Raw genomic sequence first — 12021 nt, forward strand, 5'->3', positions numbered from 1 at the left:
ATTGAACCCAGGGGCACTTAATCACTGAAGTCACATCCCCAGCCCCCTTTTGTATTTTATTTAGAGACAGGGTCTTGCTAAGTTGCTAAGTACCTTGCTCAGTTGCTGAGGCTGGCTTTGAACTCACGATCTTCTTGCCTCATCCTCCCAAGTCACTGGGATTATAGGCATGCGCCACCACACCCGGCCTAGACATCTGTCTTTTAAAACTCAAAATCTCATCACATTGAACCTTGAGGACATTGTGCTAAGTGAAATAAATCAATCACAAAAGACAGATACTGTATGTCCATTTCTATGAGTCAGAATAGTCAGAGACAGAAAGTAGAAGACTGGTTGCCAGTGACTTGGGGAAGTGGGGCATGGTGGGAAATTAGTGTCTAACAGGTACAGAATTTCACTGGAGAAGGATGAGGTGATGGTTGCACATTATGAATGTACTTAATACCACTGAACTTACCAATTATTGAGATGGTAAACTTTGTTATGTGTAACTCACCACAATACAAAATTGGAGGGGTAAAATTGAATCATGAGTTTCTAGCTTAACACCCTTTAACAACTTCCATTGCTTTAAGAATAGAGCCCAAAAACTTGAGCGCCACTTACATGGCTCTTTGCACTCTGTCCCATGCTTACTTCTTTATTCTCATTTAAACCCAACCCTCCCCACTTGCTCCCTGATCATCTCCAGCTTCATCACTGTGGTCCCTGGTGCCTCAGGGCATTTGCACATACTGTATCTGCTGCCTGAAATGCACTTTCCATATCCCTTCTGCCTCTACTGGTTTAACTGCCATGTCTTTTTCAAAGAATCCTTCCATTTCCTCAAACTAGACTATGATTTCCTGCCATTCTCTCCCAAAGCGCTCAGTTCTGGTTGTCACTGATTTCATTATATACTCATGTGCTTATGTGAATAAATCGATCTTCCCTCCTACATGCTAAGTGCCAGAAGATCCCAGAGAGTGTCTATCTCATTCTCTTTTGTAGCTACAGTATCCATCACAGGGATTCATTCAAAGTGATGCATTCATGGGAAACTGAGGAGACATACAGCAGATGCTGTGGGTTTCTGACCCCATCCCCTTGGCCCTCCGCATGCCCAAGGCTTCCTAAGGCAGGTACCTGGGGTTCTCCACCTGAGGTTGCCTCTGAAATGTTCAGTCAGCAGGCGTGGGGCAGAAAGAGGTGCTTATGCTCCTGGAAACAGCTCCTGCTACTCCTGGTTCACTGGGTAGAATGCTTCTGAGGGATGATCTACGCAGCCTCCAGCGTCCCCACTGGCACCCGGCCAGTTCACCCAGTGATGGTGTCACTCACCTGCACCAGTTTCCTTCCCTTCCTGTCTCACTTCTCTCTTCCCGGGTCAGAGCTTCCTGGTACCACCTCTCAAATAAACCCAACTTAAAAGGAACAGCACACCAAATGGAAGTCAGAGGGCAGAGCGCTGCCTATAGGTGGGAAAGATCTGGATTCATGCAGTATCTAGCAAGCTAATTGGGCTTTGAAATCCTGAAATTGGGAGAGGAACATGCAGGGAGACCTAGGTGCAAAGCTTCAGGGAAGTGTGGGGAAATGAACAGCTCGTGTAGGATTTCCTTCCCTGCCCCAGGGAAGGAATGACTTTTCTGCTCTAACAAGCTGTCTTTGGTCTGTTAAGAATTCTCCTCCCTCATCTTCGGGAACAATTTCCCTTTACTGAATGGGTGAATCTTAATGCACCGGTGAGATCATATGCTCTTTAGGTCACATTGGCAAATCAGCCTTATTACTATTTTTGCTTTTACAAAATGTCTCTTTCACAATCCAGAATCAAGTACTTGACAGAAGAACAAAATATAGGACAGAGCAAATTAAAGAGCCTAGTCCCCACCCCCCAAAGTCAAGCCAAGGGCTGGCAATTTCTCCTCTGAGCTAAGTGGGGTGTAGTGATGGCAATCTGATTAGCGTAGGGCAAACAGAAGGTTCCTGCACCCCCCCGCCCCCAGAATCATTTAGAATGTCTGTCAGATGATTGCCCCCTCCAGCTTGGCTGTGAACCAAGTAGATCGAATCAGACTAGAAGAATTTTTCAAAAAATAAAAGAAGCAAAGCCAGCGAGCCTTCAACCTTCTTTTTGATGGATGTAACAGCCCAGATGTCTTTTCTGAGGCCATGTGGTCTGAAAATGTGCAATGCAGAGCCCCCCCAAAAAATTGATAAATACTCCAAATGATAGAATACTATAGGAAGCAATTGTCGAGGAACGGTGGAGCTCACGTGGAAGAGGAGACCCCAGCCTCCCTCTTCATTCGGTGGGAGGTTTCCAGCAGTGGGCGTGGTGTCCACAGGGCATCAAGTAGAAATCACCTTGGCACACCGCTGGGCCTCCACTAACTAGGCGCCATCCTGATCTGCAGACTTCTTGATTTGCTATGATGCTCAGCAGACCGCTCAGGTGGTTTGTAGAGAAAATGCAGTTCTGGTGGGAAACTTAGAAACTGAGCACTCACGAGGATCTCCTGGCTCTTCGGGGTGCCATCCAAGGAATGGGCATTGTCCATCTTGCCTCATCTCAGAGGTTTTGCCTGGGTATAATGTGTTCACCACTCATGGTGCCTCTGGACAATGAACCAAAAATCTGTGAAGGCTGATGGAGAAGATACCAAGACACTAAGTCAAGGACTAAAGACAGAACGACAGACTCGTTCTGCAGTTTCATCAGGCTGAGTTGATGCTGAGTGAAGCTGGCCATTACAGCAGAATGAAAAGACATTTGGAGAGAATTGAAAGGAGGCACAGGGAGGACAATCCTAAAACATCAACTCCTGTTCCCTTTATTCCCTTCCTTTCTCTTCTCTCTTCCTTCTCTTCAAGTAACTTGGTTTGGAAATCCTCTCCAAACTGGAGAGGAACCTCGCTCTAATTAATAGGCACTGAACACTCATCATGTGCCAATAACTTCACAGACTTATTTGATTTGTACGCTGCCATATAGAAAGATAGAGGGAGAAAAAAAAAAAAAACCCTTAAAATCTGGTGATAGAATTCCTCCTATGAAGAGGGCTACCTTTTAAAAACTCACCGCAGTCTGGTTTGCTCCCCTCTCACTCCAGCTGCTGTCTGCCGCCCCTCCACTCTCAGACATGGAGAGCTACAAATTCCATCTCCCTGCAGCTAAGGGTCCACCTGAGACCCAGGCTCTCCCAGGCAGACGTGCCCTATAACTTGAAGAAGGAAGGGAACTCCGTGAGGTGGTATGGGGAAATGGCAGCAGAGATCCTGGGACTAGTGTGGCAGCCGTCCCCGTGGTAGTTTTCTGGACATTGTGGTTATAGGAATTATTCCTAGAAGTCCAGTCCACTCTGACCCTTCTTCATCCCAACAAAGCTGTGAGTCATTTAATATCCCTCAATCACCCCTGTAATGCTTAAGCCAGTCAGCGTGGATTGTGTTGTCTGCAACTAAGGACCCTTCTGACGCAGGGTCTCATGGGTCTGGGTGTAGTTATTATTGGGGTCTCAGAGGCAAAAAGTGGCTGTTCCACATAAGGCAAAAAGCAGGAATTGCTGTTTTGAAGAAACCAAGAGCTGGGGGTTGCAGGGGGTGGGGAGAAGGGGAAAAGAGGAGAGTGGGGAAGGCAGATGGGGCACACAGGGCTTGGAGGGAAGGAAGAGGCAACAGAAGAGCCTCGTTCCTGGCTGCAGACCAAGAGTGTCTAATCTGGATGCTGTTTGGATGTGCTGAGTGGCACCTCCTGAGTCTTAATGTCTGTTCTCTAGCAAACTCTATTGTTCTGTTCCTCTCACAAATTCTTTATGTAAGTGAGGAGTTTTGTTGGAAACTAGTGAAGCGACAAAGCTTCTAGCCTGAACTCATTTGTTACAGCAACCCTGGGGACACAAGTTCACTGAAGTCCTGGGGTGGCCTTGTGAACAGCCAGGATGTGAGACTCTAGGATCAGGGACAGGTCGGGTAATTTTTCCTTATTCTCAAGGGAGCAAGAAGCTCCCAGGTGACACCTGGGCCATCATGACTGCAATGTCATTACATCCATTTTCTGAGCAAAAATTCTGAAGCTTAGAAAGTTCACATTGTCACTCAGCCTTCATGGTCAGGTCTGACTTCAAACCTGAACTCCAGTGTTGTTCAACAACCCCACTCATAGGGCACCACCATTTGGGCTAAAAAGACTAATTGAAGCACCAGGAAAGAACATGTGAGCAGCGTATGAACAGAGGACAGTTCGGGTGCCGATCAGTCCCCATCTGGGGGTCCCTGGCTCTCCTCATCGACCTTGAGGTTTGAGCAATCTCTTGGAGCTGGCTTCCCCGAGCCCATGCTGTGCACTCTGAGCAACTCTCCATCTCCGCTCTCAGCTTCCCTCGGGTTTCAGCAGCCTCCTGGTTCTTGTGGAGGCCGCCAGCACTGTGGCCCCAGTCTTACCTTTGGTGTGTTCTTTTCCCCTACAAGCTTTCCAAGGCAGACTTGAGAACTGAAGGATGGAAAAGAGAAAGAATTTTTCTGTCCTTTCTTTCTCAATTCCCTATCTTTATCAGTTTGACTCACCCCTAGCCAAGGCCGAAACCTTAGTTAAATCGGATCAAGAATAAAGGGGAGAGAAATGATTGGCATGCATTTCTACAAAGCCCAGGGTTTAGACTGATTCAGGGTCTCAGGTGATCTGTCTCTCTTACTCTCCTTCACTTCAGCCTCCATTTCTTTTCTCCATTTCTTTTATTCTCCAATAAGGTAGGTGCTGCTTGAACGTAAGGTAGATAGGAAAAATGTTTCAGGTAGTTGACAATACTGCCCCGCTGCCTGCTGAGACCTTTGAGAATCTCATGGGGAGAGGGGAGGAGGCAGGAGGGGACAGTTATGCTTGCACACATGTTCCCGGCTACTGGCATAATGCACAGGACAAACTGACAATGCTTCACCAGGAAGACTCTCGAATGAAAGATCTCCACTCCACTGTGGCTATTCACACAGTCAGAGCTGTAAAAACAGTCACTTGCCCCATCCCTACAATATCACAACTCTGGGTTCTCCTTTTCCAAAACTCTAATGAATCCAGAGAAATTTGGAGAAAGAAAGTGTAGTCACCAACTGACTCAGGCCTCATTCCTTCCCACAGATGGAGCTGTTCCCACATGAATTCCCAAGACTTCCCTCCCAGGGTCTCAGTTAGAAGGAGCAGTTAGTGAAGGGCATCACCAGGGGCCCAGAGAGCCGTTTGCTCTGAGCCACTCATGCTGTGTCTTTGCAGCTGATCAGGCAGGGCCCTGGCACGCAGGGCCCCGGCACACAGGCCCAAGTTTCAGGGTTCACCCTTGACCCTGCAGCAGCCCCCTGCAATCATGAGATGACCTGCCTGCCCTCTGCCTTCCTGCTGAGTGGATGCTTTGGGGACACACTGATGTTTCTTTCCCTCCTGTCAGGCTTTGACTCAGAGCAGGGGCCTCTACCTCTGCACTTCATCTCTCTACCCACCTCCTTCTAGGAAGAGGTGCCGACTGTCCAGTGGGTCAGAGCCTGCCATGTGCTGGGTCTTAGACTTACTGAAAATGTGGGCAGCATGCAAGTGCATCCACGTCTGTGAGAACATATCTCCAGGATACATTCTTAGCAGTGGGATTTCTGGGTCAAGATTAAATGCATTTAAATTTTTACATTTCTGACTTTTCCTCCAAAAAGATGGCACTTCATGGGAAAGAGCACTAGTCATCTACCCCAAATCCATTCTCCTTTGGTAACCAAAAGATTGGGCTGCCCTTGCAGGTAGGGATGACAGATAAGATATAGGCAGAAGTGTTAAGTGAGCTCCTTTGCTTCCAGCCCTTCCTCCACTTCCTGTGTGGATCCCTGTTGTGATGGCAGAGCTACAGCTTCCCGTGTCATGACTTCAAGGACGGAAGCTGTATACTAGCATAGGGAAGCAGGAAAGCCAAATAAGTCTGGGTTCTTGAACCTTCAAACAGTTCTGGGCTCTTTCTTATAAATAAAGACCTGATTATTCTAACCCATTTTTCAGGCAGGACTCAGTTGTTAAGAGCCCAAAGCAGTCCCTACCTGTTTCACACCGGTTTATATTCTCACCAGTAGAAAATGAGAATGTCTTTCCCCACATACCTTTGCCAATATTAGGCATTCCAATGACCCTACTTTTGACCATTAAATGTCCAGTGGAACTATCCAAGAAATTTAAGATATGGGGCTGGGGAAAGTGAAGTCACCGAGTTGGAGAATTCAGAAGTAGCCAAATTCAGGGGATAGTTACATCTCTTAAAAAAAAAAGTCCCCAGAGACAAACAAGTGACCCAAGACCATCTTGTAGGTGTGGTGTGGCCAGTTCCTGGGGTCCTCGGGTGTGTGTACCAACTGCACTTCTTTCCAATGTTATCTTGGGCATTTACCAAAAGTGGGGTGTCTTCCCTTCCTTCTCCTGTGTGGAATAAAATTGTCCACAGGCCCATGTGGGCTGGACAGTTCAAATGTCAGCCATTAACAGAAGCAAAAGGAGCAAAGGGGCCCTGTTGGGGGTGAGGAGATGAAAGTTGGGGGTGATTAGGAATTAAGGAAATGGCACGCCTCTTCCTCCATAACTTAGAGTTTATTAAAGGCATCCCATCAGTTAAGTTGTCATAATCATCCTTCCCCCAGGTCACATTTATTTATTTATTGCACAGCAGAGACCTTGACAAAGCCCTGATTCCATCTCCTGCTCCTGCAGGGCAGTGAGTGCCCACCATGGGAGAAAAAGTGGAGTGTGCCCTTGGCCACTGGGCTTGGTAAGCCCAATGACAACAGAACTGCCCATCACGACACCACCAGCAAATTGGCCAAATTAGAACCTTGAATTACAAACATGCAAGAGGGAGACTTGCAAAACTTACATTTTCTCCAAAGAAATGATCCTATTTTAAAAAGAATTATTAAAGTCCTTCAAATCCTCATTCTAGGGCCATCTCTGGAGAAATCAACCTGGGACCGATGGAAGGAGGAGGGATCCAGATCTGCTTCTTCTCTCAATCCAGCTATCCCATTTTTCTGATTTGGGCATAGATTCCATTGAGATTATCTGCCTTCTTTATTCTCCCTTTGCCTTAAGTCTGAGGCTTCCTTTGAAAGATCTAAATAGATGGGTTTCAAACTGTGTAGAGTTACAGTAGACATTCATTTAAGAGAAAAGTTCTTTTTTGTCTTATGATTTTTGAAATAGTTAATATGCATAGGCCCACCCTGAACCAGAACAGTAGAAACAAGCTTGGAAGAGGGGTAGGGGGATGTCGGTCCTTGCAGGGATCCATACACCTGGGAGATGGGAAGGAAATGGGATACAGAGGTGAAAATTGGCAGTGGGAAGATGGAAAGGGAGAGAATGCAGGCTGGAGAGGCTAGTATGGAGTCTCACCAAGCTGAACTCCTTCTGTGCTCCTCCATTTGCTAGGATGAGGCCTTGGGCAAGATATTTAATAACTCTGAGCCTCATTTTCTCATCTGTAAACTGGGGATGAAAATCATCGGCTGCATAAGGTTGTGGTGAAGATAAATGGGATCATTTCTGTATCAAGTCAAGCACAGAATGGGTACTGAGCAGGTGGTGTCTATCATTAACATTGTTGTAGGAGCCTCCAAGAAGGTCACTAAGATCCTTGTCTCTGGGTATTCATGGCCTTGCACAGTCCCCTCCCACAATGCAGTGCTGGCCCATGTGACCAGTGGAGAACCCCAGAAGTGACCTGTATGAAGCTCTGAGGCTTCTCAAGCTAAATCACAAAAGGTCTAGCATAGACCTTGGTATCTTAGATCAGTTACTTTGGAGGAAACAAACTGTCTCGTCCTGCATACACTCCAGCAGCCTAGGGTACAGCCCTTCTAACCTTTTAAGCTTGCCCTGTTGGAAGTTGGTCCTTCAATCTCAGCCAGACATTTAGATGACGGTCACCTCAGCTAACATCTGACTGCAACTTCATGAGAGACCCTGAGTAGAGCCAGTTGATTCCTACCCCAAAGAAACTGAGATGGAATGAATTGTTGTTTTATGCCACTAAATCTTGGGGTGATGTGTTCTGCAACAACGAATAACTCATATAAGAGGAGGGTGATATTAACTAATGCTACAGAGCCGTGTTCTAAAACTCAATGACTTGAAAATAACAAATAATTTATTGATAAACAGTTTCTGTAGGTCAGAAAATCAGATAAGGCACCACAGCACTAGCTTACCTTTGCTTTATGATGTCTTGGGGATCGAGGGATACTTGATAGCTGGGGCTGGAATCCTCTGAGGGCTCACTCACATGTCTAGTAGTTGACATGGGTGGAGAGCTGGGGGCCTGTTGTACCATTATAGACTGAATGGTGTCCCCCACCAAATTCACACGCGGAAGCCCTAAACCCCAGTACCTCAGAATGTGACTATATGTGAAGATGAGGTCTTTAAGTGGTAATTAAATTAAAATAAGGTGGTTAGGTTCATGTAAGGGGTAAGCCCTAATCCAATCTGACTGGTGGCCTCAGAAGAAGACTAGGACACCGAGGATGTGCTCAGAGAAAAGGCCATGTAGGGACATGATGAGAAGGCAGCCATCTATAAGGTGCAGAGAGTGACCTCAGAAGAAACCAACACCTTGATCTTGGACTTCTGGACTCTAGAAGTGAGAAAATGAGTTTCTGTTGTCTAAGCCACCCAGTCTGTGGTGTTTTGGTACATAAGCTCTAGCAAATGAACATAGTCAAATAAGTCCTTCCCATGCGTGTTCCAAAGGTAATGAGGAGGGAGGAGAGAGTCGTTTTTTATGACCTAGTTTCAGAAGTCACATAGCTGCACTTCTGATGAGTCTAGTCATTAGAAACTAGTCACTAAGTTATGCCCACAGTCAAGGGAAAGGTAACTAAATGTTTTGAAAGAAGGATAGGAAAATGATTTACAGACATATTTAAAAACCACCCTAATCTTCACCATTAACAGCATGTAGACCGTGAGATGCTAGCAGGCCAACCAGGTGGAGGTATGTGCCCTCAGCCAACTTGGATTGAAATGGGAATCTAGAACTCAGGGCTAGAGATGTGGCTTTAGGAGCCACCACACAGCAAAACAGAAAGGAATCTGACAGTGGAGAAAAGGAGAGGGTTCAGCCTTAGGAATATCAAACCCAGCTTAGTGTTGCAATGATACCGATTTCCTGTAAGTATTGGGGCAGACCTTAAAAAGCCAGGGCTCCTTTGATATCTAACATAAAGGGAAGTCTTAGTTTCATCCAGTCTTTTAAAGTTTCATACCAGCAAATAAAGCCCTACCTGATGCTCCAGAGCCAGAATAGTTTTTAAAACATGATGGACTCGTAAAACTTGTCATCATCTGCAAAATGGGCCTTAGGGCACCTGCAGGCCCTATTCTTAGGGATCCTAACCAGGAGGCTGGGCTTTGGCCAGAACCCAGTCCATGCCAGTTTCCATGCCATCAGCTGGCCATGACTGGCTTTCTTGTGGAGAATTATAAAGTCAACATAGGAGCTTTTAAAAACTAAAAACATTTTATATCTTAAAGTCACAGAACAATACATGTTCATTGCAGAGATAAATATATACAGATGAAAATGTAACCACGTGTAATCTCATCACTCCAGGTCATCCGTCCTCCATACCTTGCTGATATCCTGCTTTTTCCATTTATAAACATACTTTTTTTTTTTAAAGTTCCATATCAAATGCTTCATGATGGTTTCATCACATATAATTTGAAATATGTCTCACAACATTAAGTCAATATTATTTTATAACATACTTTTAATGATTTCTTAGACTGGCCCTAATTTTATGTAATCAATTCTATTTGAGGAATCAAATTGCTTCCAAGTGTTTTTTTTTTCCTATTTTTTATTTTGAAGGAATTATACATTCATAAGAAGTCACAAAAATAGTATAGGAAGGCTTCATAGAACCTCTGTCTAGTTTCCCCCCAGTGATTCCATCTTACATAAGTTTTGCACATTACCAAATCAGGAATTTGACACTTGTATAAAGTTTGTCTAGTTATGTCATTTTATTACATGTGTAGATTTGTGTAACCAGCACCATAATCAAGATATAACTATCACCACAAAAATGTCCCTCCTGCTACCCCTATTTTGTCACATCTACCACTTACACCCCCTCCCAAACCCTGACAGCCACTGAATATTTTCTCTATCCCTATAGTTTTTTCAAGAATACTACATAAATAGAACCATGCATTATGTAACCTTTTGAGGATGACTTTTTTCCACCTAGCACAGTGCTTAATTGGTGTATGTATCAATTGTTTTTGTTATCTTTTTATTGCTGAGTGATATTCTATGGTATGGAAGTATCAGTTTGTTTATCCAGTCACCTATAGAGGCACAGTTTATTTCCAGTTTGGGCAGTTGTAAATAAAGAAGCCACGAACAATTGTGTACCAGTTTTTTGTGTGAATGCAAGTTTCCATTTCTGGATAAATTCCCAGGGGTATAATTAATGAATATATAAGTGTATTTTTGGAGGTGTTTTGTGGGGCAGAGCAGGGATTGAATACAGGGGGTACTTAACCACTGAGTTTCATCACTAGCCCTTTTTATTTTGAGAAAGGGTCTTGCTAAGTTGCTGAAGGCCTTGCTAAATTGTCAAGACTGGCCTCAAACTTGCAATCCTCCCGATTCAGCCTCCCAAACCACTGCACTCAGCTCATTTTTTTTTTGTTTGTTTTTTAAGAAATTACCAAACTATTATTCCCACCAGTGATGTATGAGAGATCCATTCTCCCCACAATCATCAGCATTTGGAACTGGCATCATTTTTTTTTTTTAAGTATAGATCTAATAGATGTATGGAGATATTCCACTGTGGTCTTAATTTGCACTTCCTTAAAAGGATAGTGATGAACATCTTTACATGTGTTTATTTGCCATCTGTAGATCCTCTTTGCTAAAATATCTATTCATTTCTCTTGCCTATTTAAAACTTTATGGCCCAGGATACAGTTTACATACACACACCACGGATACTTTAAAAGAATGTATATTCTGTTGTTCAAATAAATATTGTGTAAATATCAATTAGACCAGGTTGAACTTTTCTAGATTCTTGCTGACCTTCTGTCTAGTTGTTCTTTCAATTGTTGGGAGAAGGATGTTAAAGTTTTCAACTATAATTGCAGATTTATTTGTACTTTTAGTTCTAGTATTTGATTCATTTATTTTGAATGTGTTAGGTGCATTGGCATATTAGTTTATGATGTCTTCTTGCCCCCTTTTTTTTAAATCAATTATCTCTCTTTTATCCCTCGTAATTTTTATAATCATCTCTTTTATCCCTAGTAATTTTCCTTGCTCTTGATTTCACTCTATTAGTCTTTTGATTTATTATCATTATAAACAACACTGTTCTGTTTTTACACTCATCCACAATTAGAATTTCCTGGTTAGAGGCTTTTGACTTCTTGTTTTTAAAAGGTTGGCTACTGACAAATTGCCCTGAATAAATTTACTGCCTCAACACTTGGGCATATATCATTTGAAGATATAAATTATAAAGTTATAATTAGAAATTGATGACAGGTTTTCCTGACTCGATGTGCAGATATAACTCTGTGGAGGCAGAGGTCCTCGTTGGTGGACCTCTAAATGACTTAAATTCTCATTCATTGTAACAAAAAGTCAAGATGTCTAAAATTCATAAATCAATGAGGACATATGCTTTTTCTAAGAGCAGCGAATGCCAGTTGCAACATGCATAAGAACCAGGGAGTATTTGCCTTCAGGAGGTGGACGGCTCAGATGGGATAGGATGGGGTGGAGGATTGGAACACTTGCAAAGGAATGGCGCTTTTGTATTAAAGTTCCCTGTAGCACATTTTTTAAAAGTATGCCAAGGTATTAATCATTTCGCCTTTATAAATGACATTTGGTTATTGGTGCAATTTGCTCTTAAATTTATTATCAGAACTTCCATAATTGTGTAAGCCAAGTGAAAGCTTAGGGCATCAACTATAACTCCCCAGACTGCGCAGGCTGACAG

The sequence above is a fragment of the Sciurus vulgaris genome (assembly GCF_902686455.1).
Source record: "Sciurus vulgaris genome assembly, chromosome: 16".
NCBI lineage: Eukaryota > Metazoa > Chordata > Mammalia > Rodentia > Sciuridae > Sciurus > Sciurus vulgaris.